The sequence below is a fragment of the Aulonocara stuartgranti genome (genome assembly GCF_965226115.1).
Source record: "Aulonocara stuartgranti genome assembly, chromosome: 16".
Taxonomy (NCBI): domain Eukaryota; kingdom Metazoa; phylum Chordata; class Actinopteri; order Cichliformes; family Cichlidae; genus Aulonocara; species Aulonocara stuartgranti.
In genome coordinates this window covers 1,966,233-1,981,737 of record NC_138952.1, presented here as the reverse complement: position 1 = coordinate 1,981,737, position 15,505 = coordinate 1,966,233, and the positions used below count along the sequence as shown (strand labels likewise).

Sequence of the window (15,505 nt, the reverse complement as noted above, 5' to 3'; positions counted from 1 at the left end):
CAAATGCAAAAGCCCAGAAACTGCATTTACGCTTTGCTAGAATTTAGTATTCATCTATAAATATGAAAAGCTGCACAAAATCAGAGCCCATCAACACGTTATTAATTAAAAGATCAGATGGATTAACTCACAATAGATAAGTTTCACTGTGACTGTTTTAATATTCTTAATGTTCACACAGCAAACATCTGGAAATGCAGAATGAACATTGCACACATTTGTTCTGCAGCAGTTTTAGTCATGCTCCCTTTCTCTTTGTAGTTATTTAATAATAGTCGGCAATGGAAATAGACATTTAATAACACATTAAGAAATTTGCACTGGCTTCTGTCCGATGAAGAAAATTAAACGAGAAAGTTGTCTAGTAAATACAGCTCCAGTTGATTTTTGACTCATATTGATTGGGTTCAGACGCCGTTGCCGGTTCATACTGTAATCCCATCACTGATGGAGAGAGAGAGAGCAGATGAAGATGGATTCCTCAAAACTGTAGATGCCCAAAGTGGGTCAGAAATGTCTCTCGGGTTCCTTCAGCAGTAGACTGTCCTCCCAATAACTTTGGCTGAGATTGTGCCAAAATCTGTCAGGTGCAATTTAGTGATGGTGAAGATTTTCATGCTTATGGCTTCCAAGTGATGACCTCAAGCTGGTCATTCCCTCTGCCGCTTTATAGTCAGAGTGGGTTATTGATTACGTGCACGATCAGTTCAGTGCAACCTGGGTTCAGTTTGCTTCAGCGATGAACCTTTGTGATTCTCCTTTCCAGACAGCGCTGTTATTGTCAGACATGATGCATTGCATCAAAAATTCAGATCTGTGATAACAGCTCTGATATTCTGATAACTCACAGTAAAGCTGCACCAGTATATTTACAGGCTACTGGTCTACAACAGTCTGTTTCTCCACGGTGGATCAAACCATCGTGTCTGTGAAGCCATTCTGAGGTAACAGGCAGACACTTCAAACTTATTCCGCTGGGTTGACAGTTCATATGACGTGATAGTGATTTGCAGTGGAAAAAGCAAGTTGGTACAAACAGCAGCGCAGCAAACCAGTGTGAAGAATACCTTAGGGCAATATTAGATTAGCAGGAACTTAGTGTTAATTTGATTCAGCCTTCTTGCACAGCTAATGATGTTTTTCTAACTGTTGAGACAATGTTCAAAATGGACTTTGTTGACTGATCCGTTCAGCTTCTGTCTCACATCCTGGCCTCGCTCGGCCTGATGTTATCCGTGTTTTCTGGCATCCACAACTCCTCAGAAGTGATATGTTGGCACCTCTAACTGTTTAAACTTGTTACTTACACAAAGAAAAGAGTTGAATGCATCTAACCAAAGCAACAGTATTTTTTCATTGCTTTATTGTAACTGAAAGGTGTCTGCCGGTGGAGTGACAAACGTATACGGATTGCAGAAAGTTTTGTTTATCATTAGCTGAGCTGTAAGGCTTCGTGTCTCCATTGCCTCGTTCCTCTCGGTTGTGGAGCTCACATAACACATAGTCACGCTGAAGCAGATAATTGGCCTCCAGTGGCAGGAACAGAACATGGTGTGATGTTTTAGCAGACAGAGCTGTGCTGCGTGGAGAGTGCTGCATTGATATGCCGGCTGGAACCAACCACAACAAAATTAGAAAGTTATGAAAATTGAGTTATCTCTCAATGATCTATAAATAACTGCAGCATAGTTGCGAGCATAAGCATGCCAATTGAACTGTGCTTTATACTGGGTGTTATCTCACCCACCTTACACACTCTCTCTGCCCCACTTTCTCATCTTGCCCCTCGCTCTGCTGGATAAGTGTGTTTTGTTAGGGAGGGCTGATTCTTCATACTTGGCTGAGGCTTTATGGACAATAAAGATCTGATTTCAAAGTCCAGCAGGGTGTTGGGCCTGGGGTCTTGGCTCAGCTTTAGCTGCCTGCTGGGAGGAGACACTGCACAGCCCCCAACCAGATGGCCTTCAGCCCACATACAGTAGATTCATATTGTACATGATGTGTAGCATTGACACGTCTGTCTCTTTTAACCGCTACGGGCTCGGCCAAAGCCCTCTGACCTCCTTGAAGTGACCTCTAGTGACCTTGTTTGAATAATTTCTGGTATTTTGAAGTTCTGTGTTTCACCCCTTACAGATGTGCATATAGAGTTGACATGGAAAACGGGTCATTTCAGCAGAACTACAGTTCAGCGAAACCAATGTTTTAACCTAAAATAGAGTGAAGTCATGTGACTGCCTGCTCAATATTTAATCCGTCCAACAACATGTAAGCTTTGGCAGACACTGGATAACAGGGATTTCTGGTGACTAGGCTACCGATGTTTCTCTTATCTCTGCTTGTTAGTTTTACAGCAAGGGTTCGGCACAAAGACACTTACACAGATGCTCACCAACAGAGTCGACGCTGCTCTCTAGTTTGAGTCGACTCTGCTCTCCGTCTTTCCTCGGGCTGGCATCATCTCAGTAGTTCACTCCCTGTTTCATCTTAATCACATAGCTCAGTATGGAGATATGCGACATGTCCTTCCAGCATGTATTATACATCTGTAGGGACTTAGATCAGTGTTACAATGGAGAACGCCCTGATAGATACAGGAGCTTCACTAAAAGCTGCCAGCAGTGCATTTTTTAGTCATTACATTAAACTTATAACATGAGTTTTGTTGTACAAGATATTTTGCAGTTGGGGAACAACCGAGTGGCAGAGTGGAGGCAGGCATTTACTGGTGACACGATGGGCGTCTGACTCAGCGTCGTAGGCCAAACGTCTTTAGGTGTCCCGATGCTTCCTCTGTTGACCCCAAACTCCAACACTGTGCGTTGTTATTTCACCGCACATCACACTGATACATATGAACAGCTGGAACAAAACTAATCTAATAGGTCTGATCTTTGAATAGCTGTTCAAAGATCAGACCTATTAGATTAGTTTTGTTCAACAGCCGGCTCTGATTCATCTAAATATTCGTTAAATTTACGTTTCATTTCAACGACTCCCTGGAGATTACATGAGAAACAAACAGCAGTTACAACCGTTGTTGCCATAGTAAACTTTGAGGAAGTTCAAGCTACAACTGTTGTCCAGAATGAAAGTTTCCTCCAGTGTATGGCTCGGATGCCCCCACAGCACTATGAGACTGTACTGAGCAAGTATTATCATGCTTACATGCTAACTGGCTTAAACTTTGCAAACATCGTACTTGCTAAACATCACAGCAGCTTTGCCTGCGTGGGTGTTTGACTCGTCTCTGTGCTGGATGCCTCGTGCACGGACTCGTAGATGTTTGTGACTGGGTTGCTGTGTCGTATTATTGTGTCCTACAAGGATCATCAGAACAGAAACAATGCTAAATGGAAAAGTGTGTGCATCGAGCTGTGTTTTCCCCTGTGGTCTGTCATCAATTGAAGTAAAAGAACATTGGTCTCGATTATGAAGTGTTCCCTCCCACCCTTCTCCACCTAGGACAAGCTAACAGGCCTAACCCCTGCCCTGCCACACCTCTCATGCACATGCTACACACACATTCCCCCTCTGACACTGCTTTCATTTGGGCGTGAAATAGATTCCTACTGTCTGCCAGAATGCACCACCTATCTCTGGATGTGATTCTTTTTTTCCTTCCCATTTTTCCTTTCTGCGTGCCACACGTGTACCCTTTTGTTTTTCCAGAGAAAAATACCTTGCTCACAAAGCTCGTCCCCAGAAACACATTCCCGGGTGATTATGACCGAAAAATGATTTGAAATCCCACAGGGACTAATATTTTATTTGACAACGAGAATTAGGTCTAAATAAGAAACACATGATGGTCCTAACCTTTTTAAAACAAACCACAGTCATCCCTGGAATCCCCAGGAGAAAGGCATGTTCATGAAATTCCTTCATAACTGGCACACACACACACACACACACACACACTGAAAGTGTGAGAGAGATTGTAGTATAAAATATTAATACCTCCTGCTGCCACATGATTTTACATGTCCAGGAGCAGAAAGTCTGTTTTCAGAGAGGAAAGAACTGAAGTTATGCAAAATGTTCTTGTTAGAGCAAGTAATGAAAGTAAACCCTGTCTACGATCAGTCAACAAAAGCTGTATAATTTAGTGTTTGCCAAGTGTCAGCTCCGTAACTCTGTCATAATTTGACACATTATTTGGATCATAACAGTTTGCAGACACTTGGATCTCCCAGCTATCTGGAAGAATCATCTATAAATCTGCAGAACTGATGGTGATGGGTTTGACTTGTGGTTCGAGTAAGCAGGTAATGACCTTTTCTAATCAGACACTAAATCACCTTCAGCCTGCTACTCACAGACATTTCAAAGACGCTAACGAGGCTAAAGCCATCCAGAGCCGGCAGCCTCGGTATGAGCAATAAGATAAGATAAGATAAGATAAGATAACCTTTATTAGTCCCACACGTGGGAAATTTGTTTTGTCACAGCAGGAAGTGGACAGTGCAAAAGTTATGAGGCAAAAATTAGAATACAATAAGAATAAATACAGTACACAACTGTACAGAATAGAATAAAATAAAATACTATATACAGTAGAATAAAATAGAATAAAAAATATACAATAAGATAAAAATAGAATACGAATGCTATATACAACTGAGTAAAAATACAACGATGCCAGAAAAGATTATTGCACTTAGTGTTATTGCACATGTATGGATGTGTGTGTTTGTTCAGTTAAAGTCTTTATTATGGAGTCTGACAGCAGTGGGGAGGAAAGACCTGCGAAATCTCTCCGTCCCACACCGTGGGTGCCGCAGTCTCCCACTGAAGGAGCTGCTCAGTGCTGTCACAGTCTGCTGCATGGGGTGGGAGATGTTGTCCAACAGGGATGACAGCTTAGCCGCCGTTCTCCTGTCACTCACCACCTCCACTGGGTCCAGAGGGCATCCTAGAACAGAGCTGGCCCTTCGGATCACCCTGTTCAGTCTCTTCCTGTCCCCAGCAGAGATGCTGCCGCCCCAGCAGACCACGCCATAAAAGATAGCAGAAGCCACAACAGAGTCATAGAAGGTCTTCAGGAGTGGGCCCTCCACCCCAAACGACCTGAGTCTCCGCAGCAGGTACAGCCTGCTCTGCCCTTTCCTGTAGAGGGCGTCTGAGTTACGGCGACTTCACTGACTTGGAGGAGTACACATCATCAGTGTCCAGCTATATCAACAAGTGCACCGATGACGTCACTGTCTCCAAGATCATCATCTCACGACCCAACCAGAAACCGTGGATTACTGCGGAAGTGCGTGCACTTCTAAGGACCCGAGACTCTGCCTTCAAAGAGGGAGATAAGGTGGCGCTTAGAAGAGCGAGGGCTGAACTTTCTCGGGCCATCAGAGAGGCGAAGCGCGCACACGCCCAGAGAATCCACAACCACTTTAAGGACAGCGGCGACACACGACGCATGTGGCAGGGCTTACAAGCCATCGCTAACTACAGGACGACACCACCTGCCTGTGACAGTGACGGCTCCCTCCCAGATGTGCTTAACAACTTCTATGCTCGGTTCGACAGGCAGAACGACGTGGCGGCGAGGAAGACCACCCCTCCTCCGAACGACCAGGTCCTGTGTCTCACTACAGCTGAGGTGAGGAAAACTCTACGCAGAGTCAATCCACGTAAAGCTGCTGGACCAGACAACATCCCAGGCAGAGTGCTCAGAGAATGTGCTGATCAGCTGGCAAATGTTCTCACCGACATCTTCAACATCTCTCTGAGCAGTGCCGTTGTCCCCACGTGCTTCAAGGCCACCACCATCGTCCCCGTGCCCAAGAAGTCTTCTGTGTCCTGTCTCAATGACTACCGCCCTATCGCACTTACACCCACCATCATGAAGTGCTTCGAACGGCTCGTCATGAGACACATCAAGACCCTGCTGCCCCCCTCACTGGACCCAATGCAATTTGCATACCGCCATAACCGCTCAACGGACGACGCCATCTCCACTGCACTCCATCTTGCCCTGACACACTTGGACAAGAAGGACTCACACGTCCGAATGCTGTACATAGATTTCAGCTCAGCATTTAACACGATCATCCCCAATCAACTGATCGGAAAGCTGAGCCTGTTAGGCCTGAACACCTCCCTCTGCAACTGGATCCTGGACTTTCTGACCGGAAGGCCTCAGTCAGTACGGATCGGGAACTGCACCTCCAGCACCACCACACTGAGCACTGGGACCCCACAAGGCTGTGTGCTCAGTCCTCTGCTGTTCACACTGCTGACTCATGACTGTGTAGCAACACACAGTTCAAATCACATCATTAAATTCGCTGATGACACGACCGTGGTGGGTCTCATTAGCAAGAACGACGAGTCAGCGTACAGAGAGGAAGTGCAGAGGCTAACGGACTGGTGTAAGGACAACAACCTGTCTCTGAATGTTGACAAGACAAAAGAGATGGTTGTTGACTTTAGGAGGACACGAGGCGACCACTCACCGCTGAGCATCAACGGCTCCTCTGTGGAGATCGTCGACAGCACCAAATTCCTGGGCGTACACCTGGAGAAGGACCTCGGCTGGTCCCTCAACACCAGCTCCCTGCACAAGAAAGCCCAACAGCGTCTCTTCTTTCTGAGAAGACTGAGAAAGGCCCGGCTTCCACCACCGATCCTGACCACCTTCTATAGAGGAACTATTGAGAGCATCCTGAGCGGCTGCATCACTGTCTGGTTTGGGAGCTGTGCCATATCAGACCGCAAGACCCTACAGCGGATAGTGGGAACAGCAGAGAAGATCATCGGGGTCTCTCTACCCTCTATTGAGGACATCTACACCATACGCTGCATTCGCAAAGCCACCAGCATTGTGGCTGATCGGACACACCCCTCTCACACACTCTTTACACTCCTGCCATCTGGAAAAAGGTACCGAAGCATTCGGGCACACACATCCAGACTGTGCAACAGCTTTTTTCCACAAGCCATCCGTCTCCTCAGCAAAAAGGGACTGACTGATAAACACGCACACACACACATACACTAACATTATCACTCAGCTTAACTCAAATACCTCAAAACATTGAGACTGGACTGACTAACCAACACAAAGCGCAAACACACTGACCTACACCACCAAACCATCGCACACACCAACCTGTAAATGCTCTTTTGCACAATATTATTACTAGATATATTATATATATATTTTTTTTTTGCACTAACTTGTCTTGTAGCACCTTGGTTCCTGGAGGAACGTTGTTTCGCCTCACTGTGTATTTTTAAACTGTATATGGTTGAAGTGACAATAAAGTTGAACTTGGAACTTGGAACTTGGAGTTATGAGTCCAGTCCAGTCTGTTGTTCAGATGAACACCAAGGTACCTGTAGCTGTCCACAGCCTCAATGTCCATACCCTGGATGTTCAGTGGTTGCAGTGGAGAATGCTTGTGCCTGCGGAAGTCTACCACCAGTTCCTTGGTTTTACTGGCGTTGATCTGGAGGTAGTTCAGCTGGCACCAGTCCACAAAGTCTTGAGTCAGTCCTCTGTACTCCTTGTCGTCCCCATCAGTGATGAGGCCGACTATTGCAGAGTCATCAGAGAACTTCTGCAGGAAGCACTGGGTGGAATTGTGGGAGAAGTCTGCAGTGTAGATGGAATCAAAGCAGTTATAGCATTTACAAGTGAAAACAGGGTTGATGTCCTTTTATCTGGTGAAGTTATACAAATACTGGAGAATGATGCCAAGTGGTGGAGGGCTTTCGCTTTGGTGGCCTCAGAATCTCATCTCTGATTTTTGCAGATGATGTGGTTCTGTTGGCTTCATCGGGTGAGGGCCTCCAGCTCGCACTGGAACGGTTCGCAGCCGAGTGTGAAGCAGCGGGAATGAGGATCAGCACCTCCAAATCTGAGGTCATGGTTCTCAGCCGGAAAAGGGTGGAGTGCCCACTCCGGGTCGGGGATGAGTTCCTGCCCCAAGTGGAGGAGTTCAAGTATCTCGGGGTCTTGTTCGCGAGTGATGGGAGAAGGGAGCCGGAGATCGACAGACGGATTGGGGCTGCAGCTGCAGTAATGCGGACGCTGCACCGGTCCGTCGTGGTGAAGAGGGAGCTGAGTGTAAAAGCGAAGTTCTCAATTTACCGGTCGATCTACGTCCCTACCCTCACCTATGGCCACGAGCTGTGGGTAGTGACCGAAAGAACGAGATCGCGGATACAAGTGGCAGAAATGAGCTTCCTCCATGGTCTTCCTTGGTCTCTTGTGTTCTGGGGGCCTCTGGATGTCTGGAGTTTTGATCTCCTCCATACCCGCTTCACACCCTGGAGGACGGGGCTGTGGCCCCCCCACACTCCCTAGCAGATCATTACATGGAGAAACCTTTGGAATGCAAGCATGCTGATCCACACAGGTATGCACACATGGGTATTCACAGACGCGGACTAAAGCTTTCTTGGCTGCTGCCTCAAAGCACACTGTGCGCTGTCTATCTTGCGTGCTGCACAATATCGTTTATTACTTAGTAAATACTGATATCTATGACTAGCTAGTTTATTGTGATGGTGCTTTGTTTTCTCTATTATTATGTTGCTTTTTGTTGTTTGCTGTCTCCTCTGTTTGTTTGTTTTGTTTGTTTGTTTTTTTTTCTCCATACAGGTGACCCAGGAGTTCTTTTTTTTTTTCTCTCTCTTCCCCCCCCTTCTCACCGTCTCTTCTCCCCTTTGGTTTTCTTTCTTTCTCTCCCCCTCTCTCTCTCATTCATTCCCCCTGTCCTATTTATTAAAAAAAAAAAAAAAAAAAAAAAAAAAGACAAAGGATGAACTGAAGCTCTGCCATCACGTAATGTCGCATACTGCTGTTTCTGATGTCATACAAAAAAAAAAAAAAAAAAAAAAAAAAAAGAAATGAGCTTCCTCCAAAGGGTGGCTGGCCTCTCCCTTAGAGATAGGGTGAGAAGTTCGGCCATCCGGGAGGGGCTCAGAGTAGAGCAGCTGCTGCTCCACATTGAAAGGAGCCAGCTGAGGTGGTTCGGGCATCTGACAAGGATGCCCCCTGGGCGCCTCCTGGGTGAGGTGTTCCAGGCATGTCCCACCGGGAGGAGGCCCCGGGGCAGACCCAGGACACGCTGGAGAGATTATATCTCTCGGCTGGCCTGGGAACGCCTTGGTATTCCCCCGGATAAGCTGGAGGAGGTGGCTGGGGAGAGGGAGGTCTGGGCCTCTTTGCTTAGGCTGCTGCCCCCGCGACCCGGCCTCGGATAAAGCGGATGAAAATGGATGGATGGAGAATGATGCAAGTAATTTAAATGACTTTTGTTTAAATAGAAATTGCTGCACCTGCTTTGGTTTGATGATGACACAGTTTTATTCTCTGCTCAGAATAAAACTTGGTTCTATCACAAACTCACTCCACAGGAAGCATCGGGATTCGGTATTTTGCACGTGGGCTGCAGGAATCGAACCACTGACCTTCTGACCAGTAGATGAACACTTGTCCTCCAGATGCCTCCACAGAGTCCTGAGGGAGGAGGACTGCCTCATGATGATTTACTTTGAAAGTCTAAGGAGACTAGATTTTATTTTGGTAGGCTTGTGGCTGAATTAATCCACCTTTAGGAAGCCAGATGTGAGCTTTCGTCATCTGCGGTTCACTATGTTCCTCAGTCGTGCAGGATGACGGCGTTATCCTGCACCTTACCACCCATACAGCGCTGTACACATTCAGACCACCGCACATTGTCAGGATTATGTCACAGCTGCCCTGAACTAACATTTCATTTTCAGTTTCTGTAGGTTTTAATCCACCGGTTTGCTCAAGCTTTTTAATCAGTTATTGTTATTAATTTTTAAACAAGCATCTCACAAAAAGCTGAAGAAAAAGTAAAACATGTTTATTTTTAGACTAAGATTACACTTGTTTAATTGACATTTAGTAGCTTGATTGTTTTCAGACTTCTCAACAAAATCCAGGTATAATTAATAAAAATAGACTTTTTATTTTTCCCAAAATACTTTTGTTTTCTTGTTTTTATGGTCTGATAAATTTGTCCAACAGCTAAAGTGATCTTTTTAATCTATTTTTACATCTCAAAGTACTTTAATCCCCAGAAATGGGCCTCTGAATGTATTATAATAAATTCCATGCAGCTGATTATAGATATGAAGAACTACTAAACTTTCCTAATTTGCTGGAGGATAACCATTTGGACTGTGTTCTTTTTAATCCAATAACAGCAGAACTCCGGTAAGACTGGGAGAGAGTATATGCTCTCCAAATGCGTCACATCCATTTGTGAGTAATGATAACATCATTGCTGAACTTTGATTATTAGATTAGATTTGGTCAACACATTGAGGGATTCTATTCCCATACAATGTGCATTTGTGGGTACACGGATGGAGCAGATGAATGTGTGTGGTGGCATGTGGTCCCACTGCGTGAACACGGTTTTAGAAGTTTCCAACACTTTTGGCAGTTTCACTCTGAAGCACAAGGACGTTTCTGTCTCTGAATCTTTAACGCAGTCATTGGTTGTAAGATTGTGGTTTATATGATGAAATGAGTTGGATCACCGGCGTCTCCTCCTCCAGATATTTTGCTGCTGCTGTTGCAAAGACGACCTACAGTTTAGTTTTTTCATCAAGATTTTCATAAGAAATAAAAACTTTTCGAATGTGAATTCAGTCTTTCACTTTTTTACAAAACACGACAAACACAGAGAGTCTCAGTGACTGTTCACTGTGATTCATCAGCATTACTGGCAGAACAGTAACTTTATTATAGCAGATCTTATCTGCTCTGCCCTCCTCACCATTTGAAAGGAGCTTTCAAATGGTGAGGAGGGCAGAGCAGAGGGGATGATTTTTTGTTCTGCCCTGTGGACACGAGCTGGACGAAGAAGAAAGAGCCAGAAGACCCGGAGCGGGTCTTCTGGCTCTTTCTTCTTCGTCCAGCTCGTGTCCACAGGGCCTGTGGTATTGCTGCCTGTTTGCAAAGAGATAGAAGGACCAGCCAGATGGGTTTTACTCCCTCTCACACACACACACGCACACACACACGCACACATACACACACATACACACGCATGCACGCGCGCACACGCGCACACGCGCGCACAGATTGCCTTGAAGATAGAGACACAAATGATTTTTTGTTCTGCCTTATTAAACCACTCACAAACTTTTTCTTAAGACGCACATCCTCATGTTGAACTTCTCAAACAGATCAGATGTCAGAAAAAAAAATACACTAACAAGAAAATTAACAACAATTTGTTGCAAATATTATTACAAGTTCAGAAATGCAGAGACTTTCAGTTTAATTCATGCTCTAATTTCAGGCACAGCATATGCTGCTGTGTGACTGAACGAAACTCTCCACACAAACTCAGACTTTGGGGTCAGTTTCTTTGTGCATGGTGCCATCTTGTGGAGACAAGAGTCAGCAGCAGGGTTAATTCGGTCTGTTTGGTCTCATTGTCATCGTTCTGACCCCTCACAGACTCACAGACCGGACAGACAGCGCGCCCCTGATGATGTTTAAAAGTCGTCAAAGCGCAAGTGGAGCTTTTCAGATAAACTGCAAAAATAAATTTCCCTCGTACGGTCCCGGTAATTTTTCTTATAAAGATGATGAAGCCTTATTTCTGTACCATTATTTAATTCCAGTGGGTTTTGAGTTGGGTTTTTGTGCCCTTGTTGACTTGTTTAAATGTGTTAAGGTTTCTTTAAGCAAACAGTATTGTTAAAGTTCTTCATCATGACTGAGCCAAGTGTCCTCTTTTTTGGAAATCAAACTATGGTCACCCTAGTAAAGGCCACTGCTGTAAAAAAAACACCCGGGTATCTGAGCCTAATAACACTTTATTTGTTAAATCTCTCTGGGTAAAATAACAGTAATATTTCCCCAAGATGATCATCAGACAGCTTCCACTGTTTAGCTCTGCATTAGCACGCTACACAGTGCGTGTTATACCTGTGCGTCAGCGAATAGAAACACAACTGTATGAATCGTGCTCCGGGAGAAACTGAACTTATGACGTCATCTTAGACCGACCCACGCATCCTGACCTAAAGCAAACAGCTGACTCTGTTTGCTGGATGATCCAAATCACCTGCAGCAGCCAGAGTCCTCACACCTACACAGACATGTGACCACAGTACTGCAGTAGGGGAGACCGGGGATAGTTGTAACATTTTTGACATTTCTGTCTGTAGCTTGGAGATCTTTTAAGGTAGTGGATTCAAAATGTAATTCAAAGTATTTACATGTCTCTGCTATTAAATAGTGCAGCTATTTTCTCTGCAGCACAATTACCCATTGCATGGTATGGCCTCAAACACAAAGAGTGAAATGTTACAATTAACCCCATAGTCTGGGTTAGTTGTAACATACCCCGGGGTGAGATGTAACACAATGAAATAAGGGTACTGACAAAATCTTAAGATGTAATCTATTTTATTCAACACCTGAATGCACTTATAAACATTTATGTAGCTATTTGTGTGTTTGTGAGTGTGTGTAGGAGTGTGTGACAGAGTGCAGAAATATAGATTTTGAACATACTGTAACAAAAACTTTTCACCAACTGAATTTTTCAATAATTTTGGTTGGCCTTCATTGAGTCTTCATTGGCTCGGTGGGGATTATAACCGACAACTCTTGCCACATTTGAACATAATAATTAACCTGAAAAAATGTAGCTGTGCACCAGCTTCATCAAATGAACTGTATGTGTTTCTGTCAAGTTTTTAATCACCATCAGAATCACAGTGGTGACAGATGTATGGCTGTCCTGGAGTGCAGGCCTCATGAGCCCACAGTGCACAGGTCAGGCACTTAACCCAAGCTTCTTTTGGCTTTGAGTTATTGAAGTTTTCCATGCACACAATACAGAAATTCTCAGCAGCATCTGAGGAATCTGTGTTGTCCTGTTCAGTGTTATTCATTTTCTGATTTTTCTTTCGTGATGTGGAATGCTTGGATTGTTTTAGGTTTGTGGGAGTGGATTTGCCTTGTTTCTGGCACAGCCTCTTCTTTGGAAAACTTATTTTCCTGCTTCTCTGGTCTGCTTCAAGGGCCATCTTAACTGGTGTATCAGTGAGTATTGCTGTTTGTTTCCTTTTTCTTCCCGTTGAAGGGGTTTTTCTAGGTCCAGCTTTTGGTAAGGGTCGCACATCTTCTGGGTTAAAGCCCAAGGAGGTCTGTGGGTTTTCATCACAGCCTGATGAGGGAGCAGCTTGGAGGTCAGTTGGGAGACTGGAGATGTGAGCATCTGGAGGAGTGGTCATGTCGTCAGCTGTAGGACTGGTGAGATGAGCAGCAATAGGAGCGGACTGTTGGTCAGCTGGAGAAATGTCCATATGGACTGCTGGAGAAGGACGATCTGTGACCTGTGATGGAGCAAAGTCACTGTCCTCAAATATGTTTGGATTGTATGGCCAAATTCCACAGCACTGGAATCCAGCCTGTATATTCTTTGGTGTAGCTGCTGCTGGAAGTGCCGTCCTGACAAGACCTGGTATTTCATATATTGTTATGGTCTTTCCTGGATTCATTCTCATCCAGGAATCACTTGCACTGTTCACCATCTTTTTCAGTGGGCCATAAACACTCCTGTCAAGTGGTTGGAGTTTGTGACTGCAGTGAGGGGGAAATGTGAGCATCACAATTCCATTGCTCTTGCAGAAGTCAATGGCTGCAATTGACAGGTGTGAACTGTGGTTATCCATGAGAAGAATCACTTTTCTTTCATTGCTGACCTTGGTGTGGTTTGCAAAGTGCTTTAAAAAGATGAGGAACTCTGTTTCTTGCATCCATCCTGACTTATTTCCACTGCCAATACTTCCTACTGGCCCATCTCTGACAAAGTGGTCTGCATAACGTATGCGTGGGAACACAAACATTGGAGGAATTGTGTTGCCAATGGCATTAACTGCACATGCAAGGGTGACCAGTGAACCTCTCTCTGCCGATGTCATTGCACCAACTTGTTTAGTGCCACGTTTTGCAATCACTCTGTCCGGGGTTTGCACAGTTGTTATGCCAGTCTCATCAATATGTCATTTGCTGTTAAGGTGTGTCTCTTTAGCACTTCATCAAATTTTTTGAAAAACATTGCTACATTGTGTTGATTAAAACTGGTGGCCCGTGCCAGACTTGTAGCCTCAGCACTTCTAATGGACAAAGTTGGGTTTCGTTTCATGTAGGCTGAGAACCAGTCTGGTCCAGCCCTTGAGAATTTGTCCCATGACTTTGGATATTTGCATCCATGTTTCACTGCAAGCTGATATGCCAGTTCTTTTACCTGTAATTTTAATCATGAAATATGTTAGTATTTCTGATATACTATATTTTAAATTGCTACCATTACAAATTTCTAACTTTCCCTTGTCTTATCCTTTATTGCTTCCTATCTGCTTACCTCACGTGGACATAGTCCATAAAATGCATCTGCAGCTCTCATCAGGTATTCTGTTAATTCCTTCTCTTGTTCATCAGTGAAGACCTTCTTTCCACTATGGTATCCTACACGTGGGAGTTCCATTGATCCCTGCTCTTCCACCTTCTTCCTCTCTTTACAAAATCGGTGCAAAGTGACATGGCAAATGCCATACAATTTTGCCACAGATCTGGTGGACTTTCCCTGATTTCTAACATCATTTGATGCTCTCTCCAAAATACTGAGAGGCACCCCTCGGTCAGTCTGTCTTTTCCATGACCTAGGCATACTGTAATTCAAAGAAAACAAAAAAATATGAGTTAAAGTAATAGTGGGGTAAGTTGTAACATTTGCATGGTTGTTACAACTAACCCAGGCTGTTGCTGTTACAACTGACCCAGACTCCTATAGCCACGATCTAGCTCGCATTACAGCTAACACCTAAAACATTAGCACTAAAGACATGCACAGAATATATCCCCATAGACATACAAATAACATAATTTAAGTTTGATGAGTTTAACTGCAAAGCAGTTAGTGCTATTAGAAAATGAAATAAAGTCAAAAAACTTACTTTTTGGCATACAAATTAGTTTCTTTCTTCTAAAATTGTCTGTGTTTGTCGAAGGGTGCTGATTTTTCACCAGTGATAGAAGAACTGAATTGCGCATGTACAGAGTGAATCACATGATTTGAAACTTAGCCCTGATTGGAGAAATTAGAAGTGTTACAACTGACCCACGTTACAACCATCCCCGGTCTCCCCTACTGAAGTCACTTCTTTGGCTCCCAGCTCGACGCACAATTACTTTTAAAATCCTTCTGTTAGGTCGTAAAGCTCTCAGTGGTTTGGCTTCCAGCACCTCGCTAACTTGCTCAGTGTCTATAGCCCAGTCACACCTCTCCGGTCATCAGCTGGGGACCTCTTAACTGACCCCAGAATTAGATCTGTGTCCTGGGGGCGCTTTCACCCTGGCCCTGAACGCTGCTCTGACCTGAGGTCATAATTGTGTGTGTGTGTGTGTGTGTGTGTGTGTGTGTGTGTGTGTGTTCCTTTATGCTGACTGTGATAAAATTGCCATAATTTCGAACAATAAGTAACATGT

General features: G+C 44.5%; 1 long non-coding RNA gene across 1 annotated transcript; it reads right to left on the bottom strand.

The window, feature by feature from the left end:
• Window positions 1–12,398: 12,398 nt before the first annotated feature.
• LOC309690489 lies at window positions 12,399–15,418 on the bottom strand. Its single transcript, XR_014271740.1, has 2 exons — window positions 14,974–15,418; window positions 12,399–14,264 (listed from the first exon to the last, which is right to left on the bottom strand). It is a non-coding gene; the product is annotated as an uncharacterized lncRNA (long non-coding RNA).
• Window positions 15,419–15,505: the final 87 nt, after the last annotated feature.